Below are 19,266 nucleotides of genomic sequence, written 5' to 3'. Positions count from 1 at the left end.
CCGAATCGCAAAATACCCCCTGGTCGGAATGGGGGTAAAATCTTCCGGGGCTTAAGTGGTTAAAGGAAGATTATTTTCTTTTAATTTAAAAAGAGGAACAATTCATGTACAGATTAACCACAACAAACAATAAATATCCAACAAATGAATCCATTAAATTGTAACTAAAGGGAAATATTTTTTTTTTAGTTTTGGATATATATATTATTATTATTATTATTATTTTTTTTGCAATTTTCTATTCGCTTTTTACCCTAGAAATGTAAACGTATTTAAAGTGTCATTAAAGGCAATTTTCCTTTCATTTTAGTTTTTTTGGTTTTGGATAGTGGAGAGGGATTAGAACCCCTGTCATTTTTTTTACTGCTGTCTCTGTCCCCATTAGGGAGATTTACCCTCTCTATTTGTCCTGTTTATCATTACCATTGAAAGTGAAAGTATAAGGAAATCCCACATTTTGGGATGACATCAGAACACTAATAATGGCAAAATCTTCTAATGGGGACACTCCGGGATTCCCTCACTGTGGAAGGATTTCCTCTCACTTCCTGTTTTGGCTATGGGACAGGAAATGAATTAAAATTCCCCCAATAGGACACAGATGGCAAAAAAAAAAAAAAAAAAAACTGCAAGGGTTATAACCCTTCTTCTCTCTATTCAAAATTAAAAAAAAAAAAAAAAAGTTTTGCCTTTAGTTACACTTTGAAGGCTTAAATGCAAAACCCCATATCCGTGCACTCCATACTGTGCCGCCCTCTTTTTTCTTTGCCTTATATGGGTTTTTCTTATGTGGAAAGACAAAATATGAGCACTAAAATCCAGTGCACAGAACCTTTTCCTCAATTCATTCCAATGTAGCTTAAAATGTATGACCATGCTACTGCTGTGATTGCTGTAATAAGATAATGGGCCATGTAATCGAAGACAGAAGATTATCACATAAAAAAAAGGGGGGTAAACTGGACTGACCAGTTATTTCTTTCAAATAATTCTATGTTTATAATTTTTAATTATTATCTTCTGGGTTGACCTGCTTGTCACGTCAGTTCCATGTCAGAGTATCAAAGCAAAAAAAAAAAAAATATATATATATATATATATATATATACACACTATATTTCCAAAAGCCAAAAGTATTGGGACGCCTGCCTTTACACACACATGAACTTTAATGGCATCCCAGTCTTAGTCCGTAGGGTTCAATATTGAGTTGGCCCACCCTTTGCAGCTATAACTGCTTCAACTCTTCTGGGAGGGCCGTCCACAAGGTTTAGGAGTGTGTCTATGGGAATGTTTGACCACTCTTGCAGAAGCACATTTGTGAGGCCAGGCACTGATGCTGGACAAGAAGGCCTGGCTTGCAGTCTCCGCTGTAATTCATCCCAAAGGTGTTCTATCGGGTTGAGGTCAGGACTCTGTGCAGGCCAGTCAAGTTTCTCCACCCCAAAATCGCTCATCCATGTCTTTATAGATCTTGCTTTGTGCACTGGTCCAAATCATTTGGTGAAGAGCAGATAAGCCTCTAGGACTGGGACTATGTAGGCACTATCCAAAAATTGTCAAGTATAAATTAAAAAATAACATTTTTACCTCACCTGGTTGCCACCACACACACACGACACCATCTGAACCAAATAAGTTTATCTTGGTCTCATCAGACCACAGGACATGGTTCCAGTAATCCATGTCCTTAGTCTGCTTGTCTTCAGCAAACTGTTTGCGGGCTTTCTTGTGCATCATCTTTAGAAGAGGCTTCCTTCTGGGATGACAGCCATGCAGACCAATTTGATGCAGTGTGCGGCGTATGGTCTAAGCACTGACAGGCTGACCCCCCACCCCTTCAACCTCTGCAGCAATGCTGGCAGCACTCATACGTCTATTTCCCAAAGACAACCTCTGGATATGACGCTGAGCACGTGCACTCAACTTCTTTGGTCGACCATGGCGAGGCCTGTTCTGAGTGGAACCTGTCCTGTTAAACTGCTGTATAGTCTTGGCCACCGTGCTGCAGCTCAGTTTTAGGGTCTTGGCAATCTTCCTATAGCCTAGGTCATCTTTATGTAGAGCAACAATTCTTTTTTTCAGATCCTCAGAGAGTTCTATGCCATGAGGTGCCATGATGAACTTCCAGTGACCAGTATGAGAGAGTGAGAGCGATAACGCCAAATTTAACACACCTGCTCCCCATTCACACCTGAGACCTTGTAACACTAACGAGTCACATGACACTGGGGAGGGAAAAATGGCTATTTGGGCCCAATTTGGACATTCTCCCTTAGGGGTGTACTCATTTTTTGTTGCCAGCGGTTAGACATTAATGGCTGTGTGTTGAGTTATTTTGAGGGGACAGCAAATTTACACTGTTATACAAGCTGTGCACTCACTACTTTACATTGTAACAAAGTCTCATTTCTTCAGTGTTGTCACATGAAAAGATAGAATAAAATATTTACAAAAATGTGAGGGGTGTACTCACTTTTGTGAGATAATGTATAACCAGCAGCCACTTAATCATCTGTGATACCAGGTGTGAACAATATATATGCAAAAAAAAAAAAAAGCAGCGCTAATATAAACTTCAACTCAATATAAGTACAGGGAGTGCAAAACATAAAAAGTTCATGTGAAAATTTGGTTAAATATGCAAATTCATATAATAACACATACTCGAAAAGTACAAAAAGTGAAAACAAAACCCAGAACATTATAAATATATCTAAAACGTGAAAAAGTCCTTCAAATATGTGGAAACAACACGAGGTGTCCAAAAAGTGCAAGTGTGGGCCTGATACTGACGTCATCACGCACGCTGCGCTGACACTCGCGGCTTTGCCTATCTATGAGCTGACAGTCTGCTGGAATGTTTTTGCTCTGTATGCTTACAAATTGCCTGAAGGTACTTTTTACTAATTTTAATAAAAGAGGGAAAGTTTAAACGGACTTCAATATGTTGGCTTGTTCTTTTAAATCAAAGGAACACTTTTTAGGGTTCTTTCACACTATCCGTCCGTCGGACAGAGTCCGTTTTTCTCAGCGGGGGATCGATCCGCCAATCCCCCACTGAGCAGGAGGAGGACAGCTGTTCTCCGCTGTGTTGCGGAGACACAGCTGTCAGGTCCCCATTCACCTCTATGGGGGAATCGGATGGGAACGGACCTTCGGTCCGTTCCCATCAGATCCCATCCGATCCCATCCGCTGGACAGATGGAAAATAGGGTTTCCATCCGTGCAGATTTGACAGATCGGATCGGATCGTATGTCTCCGCTGAAATCCAATGCCCCATAGGGATGCATGGGGGGGACCGTTCAGATCCGCCAAAAAAACAGACAGGCGGATCTAAACGGTCCGCCTGTGTGAAAGGGGCCTTAATCAGAGTATAGAATTAAAGTCAATTAAACTCCTGGCATATTAATCTGGTCAGTTAAGTAGCAGAGGGGGTTGTTAATCAGTTTCAGCTGCTTTGGTGTTAATGAAATTACCAATAGATGCGCTAGATGGGCAACAATGAGACAACCTCCAAAACAGGAATGGTTTTACAGGTGGAGGCCACTGACATTTTTTTTTCCTACTCATCTTCTCTGATTGTTTTTCACTAGTTTTGCATTTGGCTAGGGTCAGTGTCACTACTGGTAGTATGAGGAGATACCTGGACCCTATAGAGGGGGTCAGTGTCACCACTGGTAGCATGAGGCCATACAGTGCCTTGCGAAAGTATTCGGCCCCCTTGAACTTTTCGATCTTTTGCCACATTTCAGGCTTCAAACATAAAGATATAAAACTGTAATTTTTTGTGAAGAATCAACAACAAGTGGGACACAATCATGAAGTGGAACGAAATTTATTGGATATTTCAAACTTTGTTAACAAATAAAAAAACTGAAAAATTGGGCGTGCAAAATTATTCAGCCCCTTTACTTTCAGTGCAGCAAACTCTCTCCAGAAGTTCAGTGAGGATCTCTGAATGATCCAATGTTGACCTAAATGACTAATGATGATAAATAGAATCCACCTGTGTGTAATCAAGTCTCCGTATCAATGCACCTGCACTGTGATAGTCTCAGAGGTCCGTTTAAAGCGCAGAGAGCATCATGAAGAACAAGGAACACACCAGGCAGGTCCGAGATACTGTTGTGGAGAAGTTTAAAGCCGGATTTGGATGCAAAAAGATTTCCCAAGCTTTAAACATCCCAAGGAGCGCTGTGCAAGCGATAATATTGAAATGGAAGGAGTATCAGACCACTGCAAATCTACGAAGACCTGGCCGTCCCTCTAAACTTTCAGCTCAAGGAGAAGACTGATCAGAGATGCAGCCAAGAGGCCCATGATCACTCTGGATGAACTGCAGAGATCTACAGCTGAGGTGGGAGACTCTGTCCATAGGACAACAATCAGTCGTATACTGCACAAATCTGGCCTTTATGGAAGAGTGGCAAGAAGAAAGCCATTTCTTAAAGATATCCATAAAAAGTGTCATTTAAAGTTTGCCACAAGCCACCTGGGAGACACCAAACATGTGGAAGAAGGTGCTCTGGTCAGATGAAACCAAAATCAAACTTTTTGGCAACAATGCAAAACTTTATTTTTGGCGTAAAAGCAACACAGCTCATCACCCTGAACACACCATCCCCACTGTCAAACATGGTGGTGGCAGCATCATGGTTTGGGCCTGCTTTTCTTCAGCAGGGACAGGGAAGATGGTTAAAATTGATGGGAAGATGGATGGAGCCAAATACAAGACCATTCTGGAAGAAAACCTGATGGAGTCTGCAAAAGACCTGAGACTGGGACGGAGATTTGTCTTCCAACAAGACAATGATCCAAAACATAAAGCAAAATCTACAATGGAATGGTTCACAAATAAACATATCCAGGTGTTAGAATGGCCAAGTCAAAGTCCAGACCTGAATCCAATCGAGAATCTGTGGAAAGAACTGAAAACTGCTGTTCACAAACGCTCTCCATCCAACCTCACTGAGCTCGAGCTGTTTTGCAAGGAGGAATGGGCAAAAATTTCAGTCTCTCGATGTGCAAAACTGATAGAGACATACCCCAAGGGACTTACAGCTGTAATCCCAGCAAAAGGTGGCGCTACAAAGTATTAACTTAAGGGGGCTGAATAATTTTGCACGCCCAATTTTTCAGTTTTTTATTTGTTAAAAAAGTTTGAAATATCCAATAAATTTCGTTCCACTTCATGATTGTGTCCCACTTGTTGTTGATTCTTCACAAAAAATTACAGTTTTATATCTTTATGTTTGAAGCCTGAAATGTGGCAAAAGTTTGAAAAGTTCAAGGGGGCCGAATACTTTCGCAAGGCACTGTACCTGGACCCTATAGAGGGGGTCAGTGTCACTACTGGTAGCATGAGGCCATACCTGGACCCTATAGAGGGGATCAGTGTCACTACTGGTAGCATTAGGCCATACCTGGACCCTATAGAGGTTGCACAGGCAGTCCAACTCCTCCAGGATGGCACATCAAATTTGGTTTTCTGTGTCTCTCACCACAGTCTCAAGAGCATGGAAGAGATTCCAGGAGACAGGCAGTTACTCTAGGAGAGCTGGACAGGGCTGTAGAAGGTCCTTCCTTACCCCATCAGTAATAAAATGTAAGACCGCTGCATAAATACAGTTGCAACGATCTCCATTTTATTCTCTAGAGTCTCTGCTAAGATATATATATAATGTTTGGGGGTTCTAAGTAATTTTCTAGCAAAAAAAAAAAAGATTTTTAACTTGTAAACAACAAGTGTCAGAAAAAGGCCTGGTCCAGAAGTGGTTAATAGAGACAAGGAGTGGAGGTTGATGCTCTACAGACGTGACTGCCATTACGTAGGTTCCACCTAATTTGATGAGCCTACAACCGTGAAACTTTTTAGTGAACCATGAGGACAAACCCACACAACAGATGCTATTCAGCTTTGTGGATGGTCGTTTAGAAATTGTTTTGTATAATTGTTTTACTTTCATGGTAACCTGTTAGACGCTGCCTGTCCTACAGCAACCCAACCTGATTCAGTTAGGCTACATTTCCACCAGTGCAACTTTGAGTGCAATTTTGAACTGACTTTACACACTCTGACTCAAAGTTGCATCAAAAGTTGCATCAAAGTAGTGCAGGCACCTTTTCAAAGTCTCTGCAATTTTAAGTCGCATAGATTGTAATGGGTGCCATTGAAATCACTGGGCTGTAACTTGTCATCCAACTTTATGTGTCCAAAGTTGCATGACAAGTCGCACTAGTGGAAATGGAGCCTAATGCCCCGTACACACGTGCAGATTATCTGCAGACTTTTGTCTGCAGACTTACCTTTTCTATGTAGTGCAAGGGCCTGCCGGATTGCATACAAATTGAAAGTGTTTAGGTTTTACCTCATATTATATGGTTTTGGTAAGTCTGCAGACAAAAGTCTGCAGATAATCTGCACGTGTGTATGGGGCATTACTGAGCAAATACATAAAACAGATTAAGAAAGAGTTCACTTGATTTGATGTCCTCTTGTTTCCAGACATATTTTTGGTTCGTATGAATTTGGTACCATCCCAATTGTTTGTATGGTGAGTACAGTGTTGGTGAAAACTGAGCCAACTTTCTTCTTCTGCTCTGTATTCCTATCACGTACCTGGTGAAGACTGGAATGTTGCCTGTTACAAGTTGCTGTTCTATTTTGCCCTGTTTTCAACACATGTGGTTATTGACCTCTCTATAATTTGAGGGTCAACTAAATCTGGTAAGCAAGTTTGCCCCGTTCCGCACAGTGGTGACCAGTGTCTTCTTATTCCTTTTCATAGCAGTTGGTGTGGGGACTTCTTTACCTTCTTCAGCTGGTGGACTTTACATGTAGTGCTTTTTGGACTTTCTTGAACATTTATGTGACGCTGCACCCTCTGTGTCTCCTGAATTTAGCTTAGCTGCCCAGTCGAATGTTTCTGCCCATACTGTCTCTGGCATCATTTCAGGGAGGCAGGCCGATAGATGATTTGACTGATTCCTGCCCTACTGACATGCCCACTGCCCAATTGACATCGTCCACTTCACTACTGACACCAACCTCCGCCCTACTGACATTGCCCACTTCTCTACTTACACCAACCTCTGCCATAGTGACACCATCCGCTGCCCATTGACACCAACCTCTGCCCTACTGACACCATCCACTGCTCTACTAACACCAACCTCTGCCATACTGACACAATCCTCTGCCCAACTGACACCAACCTCTGCCCTACTGACACTGTCCACTGCTCTACTGACACTAACCTATGTCCTACTGACACTGTCCACTGCTCTGCTGACACCAACCTCTGCCCTACTGACACTGCCCACTGCTCTACTGACACCAACTCCTGCCCTCCTGCCACTGTCCACTGCTCTACTGACACAACCTCTACAATACTGACACAATCCTCTGCCCAACTGACACCAACCTCTGTCCTACTGACACTGTCCACTGCTCTACTGACACCAACTTCTGCCCTACTGACACTTTCCTCTGCCCTAATGACACTTCCCTCTGCCCAACTGACACAAAACTCTGCCCTACTGACACTGTACACTGCTCTACTGACACCAAACTATGCCCTACTGACACTGTCCACTACTCTACTGACACCAATCTCTGTCCCAATGACACTGTCCACTGCCCTACTGACACCAACTTCTGCCCTACTGGCACTGTCCACTGCTCTACTGACAAAAACCTCTGCCCTAATGACACTTTTCACTGCCCAACTGACATCATCCTCTGCCCTACTGACACTGTCCCCTGCTCCACTGACACTAACCTCTGCCCTACTAACACTGTCTACTCCTCTACTGACACCAACTTCTGCCCTACTGACACTGCTCTACTGACAACATCCACTGCTCTACTGACACTGTCTCCATACTGTCCAGTGCCCTACTGACTCCATCCACTGCTCTACTGATACCAACCTCTGTCCTACTGACAGCGTCCACTGCTCTACTGACACCAACCTCTGCCCTACTGACAACATCCACTGCTCTACTGACACTGTCTACAGTACATACTGTCCACTGCCCTACTGACTCCATTCGCAGCTCTACTCACACCAACCTCTGCTCTACTGACACCATCCACTGCTCTACTGACACTGTCCATATATGGTCCACTGCCCTACTGACACTGTCCACTGCTCTACTACATTTTTTAGGTAGGTAAGGTTCATATTTTTCACAGTGACATTTGTTTATTATCCTAAGAATATTTGATGGGTACAAGAATGCATTTGCACCTATTTATGCCCTTCCCACTGTTAATGCAAGGTGGCAACGGTACATTGATGACGTGTTACTACTGTGGCAAGGGCCCCTAGAGACCCTGTAAACATCATTGGTGAGTGAATAAAATTCCAATAATAGGAATATCCATTTAACTTTCACCTACGACAGCCACCACATTTCTTTCCTGGACCTCTTGATAAGCATAAATGATGGAAAGCTCATCGCCAAAACATACAGGAAGGAGACAGCTGCCAACACCCTCCTGGAAGCAACAAGCCATCACCCACAATCATTAATAAGAGGATTACCAACTGACCAGTTTCTCCGGATCCGCCGGGACTGTTCTCTGGATTCAGATTACAGATGAGAAGCTACTGAGCTATGTGGGAGATTCCGGGAAAACGAAATACCTACATAGAATGTTGAGGAACTCCAAAAAACAGGCATCCCAGAGACCAAGAGAAGAATTACTTGTGAAGCAAAGAAAACCAGAAAACATTGGCCCTAATGATCATGTTAGGATCATCACACCCTTTGGCACACAATGGGAAGAGGTACATGCTATACTCGAAAGACATTGGCACATACTAACCCACTCATCACAGCTGGCATATATCATTGGGCTTAGACCCCTGATAGTAGCTAAAAGGGAGAAAAAGCTGTCACATGAGCTCGTACACTAAGAATGTAAATACATAGGACAAGGACAGACATATTCACTGATGCAGACCATTCAAATTCTTACAAGATTAAGCAATTCTTCAATTGCGATACAAGCCGTGTACTCTATATACTAGAGCACTATGTTGACACAATGGTATGGCAGCGCAGAATCAAATCGGCAGATAGTATGATAACAGCACAGGTAACCACCATCCTTGCCATTGTCATTGGATGTCCATCTAGTGCCCACCAAATACAGCAGCATTTATTTCAATCCCCATGGGCACATTACATCATTGCCCTCTATATTGACTATGTACACTTATTTATGCATTGGGCCTCTGGTGATTATTGTATTGCTGTAAGGATCTGTGAGTTACATTGTGATTCCTGTCCCTAGATACTGTGAATTTCCTGTGTGAGGATGATCATCTGCTTTGGTCTGAATTTGCTGAGCACCACCAGTATTTACTTATTATTTATTTGTTATGAAGATTATGTGCAAATGGTCATCAATGTGGGAGCTCAGCATATAGATCTGTAGAGGGTTGTACCAATATAAGTCTATGTTATGGTTTAGGTAATTGGTTGTGTAGCCACGCCCACAAGGGTGGTATCTCCTCCCACAACCTTGAAGGTCATGTGGAGGTCTCTTCCACTATATTTAAACCAAGGACTCAGTCATGGCCTTCAGGCTCTGAGGAAGAGGCAGGGCCTCGAAACACGTCAGCCCTTCGTCTTCACGAGACATTGGACCTTTAACAAGGATGTTGCTCTATGCTGGAATATTTCGCATGTTTGTGAGTAGCTGATTTTAAAACTTGTTTCATTGAAAGCCCACTGAGGATAATGTGCTAGGCTGGTGCGCCCTTTTCTTTGTTTTTATTTGCACTCTATATACTAGAGTGCCTGTGCCATAAATACTATGTGGATAAGACAAAACGCCACTAGCTCAGCATTTCATGCAGCACCATGAGGGCCAACTAAAAGGATTGAAAGTAAAAGGATTCTTTCCCTGAAATTATCAAGCAGAAGGGGCGACTTCAACACTATACTTCTCCAGTGTGATAAAGGATGGATTTTCCGACTGGAGACACTGGTACCAAGGGGCTTGAATGCTAAAATGAACTTGTAGGTGTTCCTGAAATCCTGAACCCTAAAACCAGTACGACCCTGTTTTTTATCCCCACACAAAGAATACTAAGTACAGTATATACCTATATACATGTTTGAGCTCTATCTCCTCACCACCTATTCTATAACAAAGCCAAATTAATCAAAATTTGTGCATGAAACCTACCGGACAATTTAATTTATCTGTGTTCTTAATAATAGCTGTATAGATGCAGATAGCCACAAGATGGCAGTATTCTTTTACCTGTAATATCACGGGTCATCTGTATGCCCTTAAATGTACCTTTGCACATATGATAACTAATACATGTTGCTATAATCAAAATTGCCACAGGATGGTGATACTAAACTGTGAACACACCATTTAGGACCCTGTAAAGAGTAAAAGTAATTATAAAGTCTTTTTTTTTTTCTTTTGTTTTTAAATAACAAACATGTTATACTTACCTCCTCTATGTAATGGTTTTGCACAGAACAGCCCGGATCCTCCTCTTCTCGGTTCCCTCGTTCCTGCTCCTGGTCCCTCCCTCCTATCGAGTGCCCCCACAGCAAGCAGCTTGCTATGGGGGCTCCTGAGCCAAGCTACAGCTCTGTGTGTCCAATCAGAAACTGAGCTGCCGTTTGGGCCTAACCCGTCTCTCTCCTGATTGGCTCGCTGACTTTTATTGACAGCCACAGGAGCCAATGGTGCAGTGGCTGTATCTCAGACAATCAGGAGGGAGAGTCCTAGGATGGCCGAGGGACTCGTGGACATCGCTGGGCAGAGAGGGGGGCTCAGGTGAGGTGAGTATTAAGGGGTGGTGAGGGAGGCTGCTACACACAGAAGGCTTTTTATCTTAATGCATAGAATGCATTAGGATAAAAAAAACCTTCTGACTTAGCAACTCCTTTAAAGATTCGGTCAGGAGTGACTTCATATGATGTCCTGTGATATTACACACACACTCATCATAGGTTGAACTGGATGGACTGGTATCTTTTTTCAACCTCACTAACTTTGTAATTATGTAACTATGTATCCTGTTAAGGAGACATCATTCATGCTATTTAAGGTGGGGAAAATGGTTGTCACGCTACCCTGAAGATGCCCAGGTGACTTCTGGGGGAAACTAGTAGGTCTAATCATTCCCATATGCCTGAGAACATGACCACCCTTTGCGGCTGATGACATCTCGCCGCTCAGCATCAGCACTTTACTTGGATGTGCATGCAGATGCAGGAACCTTTCATCCAGATACCGAGGCTACCATACTGACCCGAGGCTCCCACCGAGGCTATCACACTGACCCCAGGCTCCCACCAAGGCTACTATACTGATCCGAGGTTCCCACTGAGGCTACCACACTGACCCCAGCTCCCACCGAGGCTACCACACTGACCCCAGGCTCCCACCAAGGCTACTATACTGAGCCGAGGTTCCCACTGAGGCTACCACACTGACCCCAGACTCCCACCGAGGCTACCGCACTGACCCCAAGGTTCCCACTGAGGCTACCTCACTGACCCCAGGCTCCCACCGAGGCTACCGCACTGACCCCAGGCTCCCAGCAAGGCTATCACACTGGTTCCAGGCACCCACCAAGGCTACTATACTGACCCAAGGTTCCCACCGAGGCTACCATACTGACCCAAGGTTCCCACTGAGGCTACCACACTAAATTGAGGCTCACACTTCCGCACCTTCTAACTCTGGGAAACAACGTAGCCGGAAGGATGATTCCATACATAGGGGAGAGCGCGGATTGAGTGTTTGTACCCACCTGTGGCTGCTCCAGGAACCGTGAGTTACCCCCAGCGGGGAATAGTGCCACGTATTCATATTTCAGACTGATATAATTTGATGGTCACAAACACTGCCAGTGTGAACCCGGTCAGGACACCTGCCGCACCCAAAAGGCTGTGCCCCACTATTAACGGCACTGCAGGAGTTTAGCCTCAATCCACCAGGTCTTGCATGCAAACATAGAATGCCATAGGCCAGACCAAAAAAGAATTTCACTTACACCACACAGGATTGTCGATATCTACACGTGTGATTTGCATCTAACGGTTCACAACCGCTAGATCTGGTTCATCTTGGCTGCTGCCCACGCTTTCCATGCACCATATCCGACAGCTGCAGGAACATCAGTGTATGCTATGACATACAGTTCCCTGCCCAGCTCTTCCAGTCTATTTGGGGAATTAGGAAGCCCAGATGTCCACTGTGAGTTGTATGGCCGTCTAAGGGCTGACACTATGGTGGTTACCTGGGACTCCTTTAGACCCCCACACACTCTGCCCCCTACTCTTGAGCTAGCATAGTCGGTACCCTGGATTTATATGGTATTATAGTGTTCTTGGTTTCGGATGTACCTGTGCACCCGGGCACACGGCTTGACAAATTAGCTTGAAATCTAGGAGCCAGCTAAAAAAGTTAGGAGCCAGTTTTTTTTGTGCAACTAACAACAAAGCTTTTAATTACAAAAATAACCGATCTTAAATTTACACAAAAGACGACTAGAACCCCGCTCTCCTCTATGGAGCAAACATATGGAAACAGACCGTCTGTCCATTTCCATCCAATGTGATTCGATCCGATCCACCGGACGGATAGAAAATAGAACAATCATCCGTCTTCTTTTTTTGGCAGAGAGAATCGGATGGCGGCAGGTTGTTGCTCCATAGAGGAGACTGAAGGGTCCAATCAGGTCCGCCTGGAAAACTAACTGTCAGTTTTCCAGGCGGACCTGATCAGACAGCCCATGTGAAAGGGGATTTCTGCTGTGTGACTGTGCCATGGCAGGGAAATAATGAAAAATAATAAAACATTTATTTTAATGAAAAAATAAAAATTAAAAAACAGTTTCCATATTTTGTGCGGGTGTGAATAGAACTGAGGCCATTCCAACCAGTCACCCCACACTCCCTGTCCACTCACCATTAAGTAAAGGGTACCAGATGAAGCCTGAAACAACTTCAGTCTCTTCTTGGAAGGAGATGGATGGGCAGTGAGAACAGGCAGGGGAAACACTTAACACCCTTAGTGACTACTTGTCACACCCCCGGCCACCACACGTGGGTGCCAGTTACCTGATAGAAGCGTCTCACTCCAGAAGGCGGGATGGGGACAAGACACCTCCTGCTGTGTGCCAGGACCCTAGTTCTAGTTGCCAATGTGACCTGGCACCTGGGGTTTGTTGAGCCCTGCCCGGGCATGTCTTTTATCTATGACAACGTTGTCGACTTTTAATTATTGTCTATTGCCTATCAACTTTGATTATAATTTTTCCACTTTTTCTATATGCTGATTAATACGTTTTTTTCATGGAGAAACCGCAGGCTGCCCTATTCCCTCTTCACAGTTTTTGAACTACTTATAGGTCTTTCCTATTTTCTTTTGTTACCATAACCTTGACCTCCATAACTTGCAAAAATAAATGATGAAAATCTATATAAAGCCAAAACTTTTTTCTGGTTGGAATTGGGAGAGGTTTCCAACCTAATAGATGATTGGCAAATACTGGGTTCTAAAGTATCAGCGGCTGTTCTCCCTGAAGAAGCCCAAAATGTGAAACATATTGGGAGTATCAACTTTAGTACCGCTAAAATAGATGAGGATAATGACAACCAGAGATGTATAGTAACGAAGTAGAACTACTTAAGTACTGTACTTAAGTACCGAAATGCGGTATCTGTACTTTCCTAAAGTAGAATTTTTTTCTCCTACTTCTACTTTTACTTCACTACATTTTTTCGATGATTTCGATACTTCTACTCCGATATTTTTTTTTGTGCTGCATCGTTACTCGTTACTTTTCTCTGCCTTTCCCTTTTTCTTTTTTGTTTGGTTTCCCTCCTTACTGCTCTCTCCTACTCTTTCAATTATCCTCCCTATTCTGCCTTCCCCCCTCCCCTTTTCTATAGGAAGGCAAAGGTAAAGATACCCCCCTTTTTCATGGGTACCTGGTCTCTGGCCATTTGGGTAGCGTTGTTCCGCTTCAGGCTTCCGCTGGGCCGGCGGCGCTCTGACATGTGTGGCGGCCTTCGGCCACTCCGCTCCTCCCCTCCTTGTCTCCATTCGCTGACGTCTCAGCGCTGGGAGGCAGGGATTCCGGCGGCCGCGCAGTAGAGGCACGTGCGCATGCGCAGTGCGATCGAGGCACTGGCGGCCATCTTGGTTAAGGGAAACATGGGGGGGTCTCTGATGTAACTGAAGGGGGGCTTTGTGTGGGCGGTCTCAGATGTAAGGGGGCGCTGTGTGGGGGTCTCTGATGTAAGGGGGCGCTGTGTGGGGGGTCTTTGATGTAAGGGGGCTCTGTGTGGGGGGTCTCTGGTGTAAGGGGCTCTGTGTGGGGGGTCTCTGTGTGGGGGTCTCTGATGTAAGGGGTCTCTGTGTGGGGGGGTCTCTGATGTGTGGGGGTCTCTGATGTAAGGGGGCTCTGTGTGGGGGGGGGTCTCCGATGTAAGGGGGACTCTGTGTGGGAGGGCTCTGATGTGGGGGGCTCTGATGTAAGGGGAGCTCTGTGTGGAGGGGCTCTGATGTAAGGGGGCTCTGTGTTAGGGTCTCTGATGTAAGGGGGGCTTTGTGTGAGGGGTCTCTAAAGTAAGTGGGCTTTGTGTGGGGATGGTCTCTGATGTAAGGGGGCTCTGTGTTGGGGTCTCTGATGTAAGGGGGGCTTTGTGTGGGGGGCTCTGATGTAAGGGGGCTCTGTGGGGGGGTCTCTGATGTAAGGGGAGCTCTGTGTGGGGGGGGGCTCTGATGTAAGGGGGCTTTGTGTGGGGGGTCTTTGATGTAAGGGGGGCTCTGTGTGGGGGGTCTCTGATGTAAAGGGGGCTCTTTGTGGGGGCTGGGGGGTCTCTGCTGTAAGGGTGCTCTGTGTGGGGGGTCTCTGATGTAAGTGGGGCCTCTGTGGGGGGTTTCTGTTGTAAGGGGGCTCCATTGGGGGGTTTCTGTTGTAAGGGGGGCTCCGTTGGGGGGTCTCTGATGTAAGGGGGGTCTCTAATGTAAGGGGGGCTAAGTTTGTAGTGATCATAAAAAAGAAAAGTCAAATAAAGTGCAAAAAAAGTGCAAGAAAAAATGTGCAGGGCGCTGGTGGGGGCGCCACAGGATCAGCTCGCACAGGGCGCTTGAACACCTAAGGCCGGCCCTGGTTGGGAGGTTCTTTTCCATTAACAGCAGATATGAAATTATATTCATCTTGTTTTGTCACATATATATATTTGAAGATTCACAATATTTTGAACTTTTTATTGACTTAGATTTCATACACTCTTCCTTTATTTCATTATTGGAATATATTGTTGTATATCACATTGGTTTATATATGATTTTGCGCACCAATAAGCTGTGGAGAAAAAAAAACAGGCAGGGAAGAGAAGGAGGGATGCTTTAAAAGGGGAAGGGAGGGACTTAATCTGTTTTTGTTTACAAAAAGTTACAGCCTAAGGAATTGTGATTGTCCTTTAGGTTAATCATTTGAATAAATCATTTGAAATAATAAAAAACAATATGATGTTCAAACTTTTGACTTCTTTCTTTAATAACTACATAACACAGTACTTCTACTTCTACTTTCAGTACTTGAGTAGATTTTTTTTTTCAAAACTACTGGTACTTTTTACTTTTAGTACTTAAGTAGCAATTTTTTTGAAAAAACTACTTGCAATACTTAAGTAAAAAAAATGTTGAATACTTTAGTACTTCCACTTAAGTAACTTTTTCTGTGAGCACTTCCACTTCTACTTAAGTAACTTTTTGATCGAGCACTTGTACTTTTACTCAAGTAGAAATTTTGAGTACTTTATACAAGTCTGAACAACATGTTAATATAATGTTTTTAGTATAATTTTTTTACATTTTGTAAGAGTATAAAGTTTTTACTTCTTTTAATCATGTTCTAATTTGTAAGTTGGTTTATTTACACCTGAAAAGTGCCACCCTTTTTTTTTCTGTGATCCAAAATGCTTGATATAGGGATGTGGTGCTAACAAAAAAAGTTATCAATTACCCACACTAACCATATGCACCAGGAATAGAGGAAATCTTCCAATGGGGACACCTGTTCCAGCAGCAACTTTCTAACAGCTTTGTAAAACAGCACAAAAAGAGAATATTCCCAATGGGACACAGGCGTAAAAAAAAAAAAAAAAAAGCCCTGATAACCATTCCATGTCCTATCTAAAATATAAAAAATGAAACAACTTAAACTAAAATAATTCCTACAAAATAATAAAATATATAATATATATATTTTTTTTAGTTGGGTGGTTGTGTTCACTTTATACGGCATTTCACATTAGGCTGTTGATAGTAGCTATATGTACAGTATATGAAATATAGCATTTATTAACAATTTTATTTATGCACATTTTATTCATTATTCAATTATGTTTTATATAATTTGTACAATAACCAAAATAATTCAAAATAAAAATATTCATTCACTTTTTTATTGTGCAATTTTTTTTCTATGTAAATCAAACCTTAATATTATAAATCAACAAAAAAGACTGGCTATAAATATTCAAATATAATATGCTCATTGAAGCATATTTTATTTGTGAATAATAATAATAATAATAATAGTAGTAATAATAATAATAATAATAATAATAATGATAATAAGTAAAATAACTAGAAAGGCTAGGAAGCAGGGGTGAAGGTAAAAATTTAATTTTAATGTCTATTAAAGTAGATAGGTTGCACATCTTCCATGCCGGTGCCCCCTCCTGGGCACTGGAAGTATTCCTCATGTTTTACTTACATAGGATAAACAGAATAATTTGTAAATAAAGAATCATAACAAAAAAAAAAAAAAAAATATATATATATATATATACATATATATATATATATATATATATATATATATATATATACATATATATATATATATATATATATATATATATACATATATATATATATATATATATATATATATATATATATATATATATATATATATATATGTATATATATATATATATATATAGATATATATATATAGATATATATAAAATAAGCAGTAATGCTTGAAAAATATTTTCACAGGAAATTCTGCAATAATTGATCTAAGGTGCTTCAAGTTCAAAGTGTTAAAAAAAATTATACCAATTTTCAAATATTTTTTAAAGGAGAAGTACAGCCAAACCTCGCTTGACTGTACTTCTCCTGTGGATCACAGGAGTGCAGTTCGTTCTGAACTCCTGTGACCTGTTTTCAGCAGACAGCGGGCTGAAGCCCACTGTCGGTTGACATCACAGAGACAGTCCAGGCTTGTGTGCTCACTGCTTGGCACCGTGGAGCTCGACTGGCATTTGCCATTGAACACCAGGATTGGCAGGTCTGCCACTGACACCCTGTGCTTATCACAGATGAGAGCAGGTTCACCCTGAGCACACGTGACAGATGTGAAAGGGTCTGAAGAAGACGTGGAGAACGTTATGCTGCCTGTAACATGGTTCAGCATGACCGGTTTGGTGGTGGGTCAAGGATGGTCTGGGGAGGCATATCCATGGAGGGACGCACAGACCTCTACAGGCTAGACAATGGCACCCTGACTGCCATTAGGTATCGAGATGAATTCTTTGGACCCATTGTCAGACCCTACGCTGGTGCAGTGGGTCCTGGCAGGGGTGTAACTAAAGGGGTTGCAATTGCAACTGGGCCCCATGCTCCATGGGGCCTGTGCGGCTCCCCTGTACACCTGGATAGGGGGGGGGGGGGCGGTGGGGGAAGTATGTCGAGAAATCACTGTCCTCCTTTTCCCTCCTGTAGCTGCAGGAGGAAAATGGTGGAGATTGGTTCCTCTGTATGCTGCCCCTCCTATCCAGTTCACTTGTGTTCTGATATCTCTGGGCCCCTGTGTGCGCCCCTGATCCCCCCCTCACTGTGCTGCCCCCCCACCCCCACTGTGCTCCCTCTCCTGCCGGCTGCTGCAAGGGATGTGTCACAATAGAGAACCAGGAAGGGGTTCGGTAAATATGTAATTTACCAGCTCCTTCCTTTTCTGAATGGACAGAGTCATAGTCAGTGACATTGTAAAAAAATAAAGTGAAATGATAAAAAATAATACAATTAAAATACCAAAAAATAAAAACTACTGACACCAGGATTGCAAAGGTCACACTTGCAACCGGGCAACCGCTGGCTGCCCTATTCCCTCTTCACAGTCTTCACAGTCCATACCAGTAGGGATCGTAACACATTACCCAGTCCATACCAGTATAGATCCTAACACATTACCCAGTCCATACCAGTATAGATCCTAACACATTACCCAGTCCATACCAGTATAGATCCTAACACATTACCCAGTCCATACCAGTATACAGTAGATCCTAACACATTACTCAGTCTATACCAGTATAGATTCTAACACATTGCCCAGTCCATACTAGTATAGATCCTAACACATTACCCAGTCCATACCAGTATAGATCCTAACACATTACCCAGTCCATACCAGTATAGATGTACAACATGATATTTTTCCCTATTGAGATCTGATCATTTTCAAAGTGCGCCTTTTATTTTTTTTGAGCAATATATATATATATATATATATATATATATATACACATATACTATATTTTTTTGGGGTTATGATAAAAAAAAAATATAAAAATAATTATATGAAAATAGTAAATTTTAAAACAATAAGCAGTGTCACTTGAAATAAATATTTTTACAGGAAATGCTTTCATTATTGATCTGCTATGCTTCAAGACCAAAGTGTTAGACCAAAGGGGAAAGTCATATTTAAATAGTCTTTAAAAAGTTAACGTTCTTTTAAAAGTATTTTTCAATCTGCAGGTCTCCTTAAAATAATCTCTGGTAATCTTGCCATGAAATGGCATTTCCCATTACAGGCAGGTAACACAGCTCTGCTCCATCTCCCACTTGTGAGTTTCAAATCAAACCTTTATTTCTTAATTGGAATGCCGATAAAAAGAGGTTATTTTTAATCTTTAAACCTATCAAATTGTTGCTGAAAAAACACAACTAGAATCTAGAAAATATATATATTTATTATAATTTTCTTAATACAAGTGTTTTGAATAATAATAAAACATAACAATATTATAAAAAAAAAAAAAAAAATGCTGCTGAAATAACTTTGATAAGAAGTCTAGAAAAAAACATTTAAATATTTTTTTTTTTTTTAAATAAGCATTTTTAAACATTAATAAAAAAAAAAAAAAAAAATAACAGTATAATCAAAAAAAAAAAAAAATGC

Source organism: Pelophylax lessonae (genome assembly GCF_965119305.1).
Source record: "Pelophylax lessonae genome assembly, chromosome: 6".
In the NCBI taxonomy this organism is placed as follows: domain Eukaryota; kingdom Metazoa; phylum Chordata; class Amphibia; order Anura; family Ranidae; genus Pelophylax; species Pelophylax lessonae.
Note: the sequence above shows the minus strand (reverse complement) of the source record.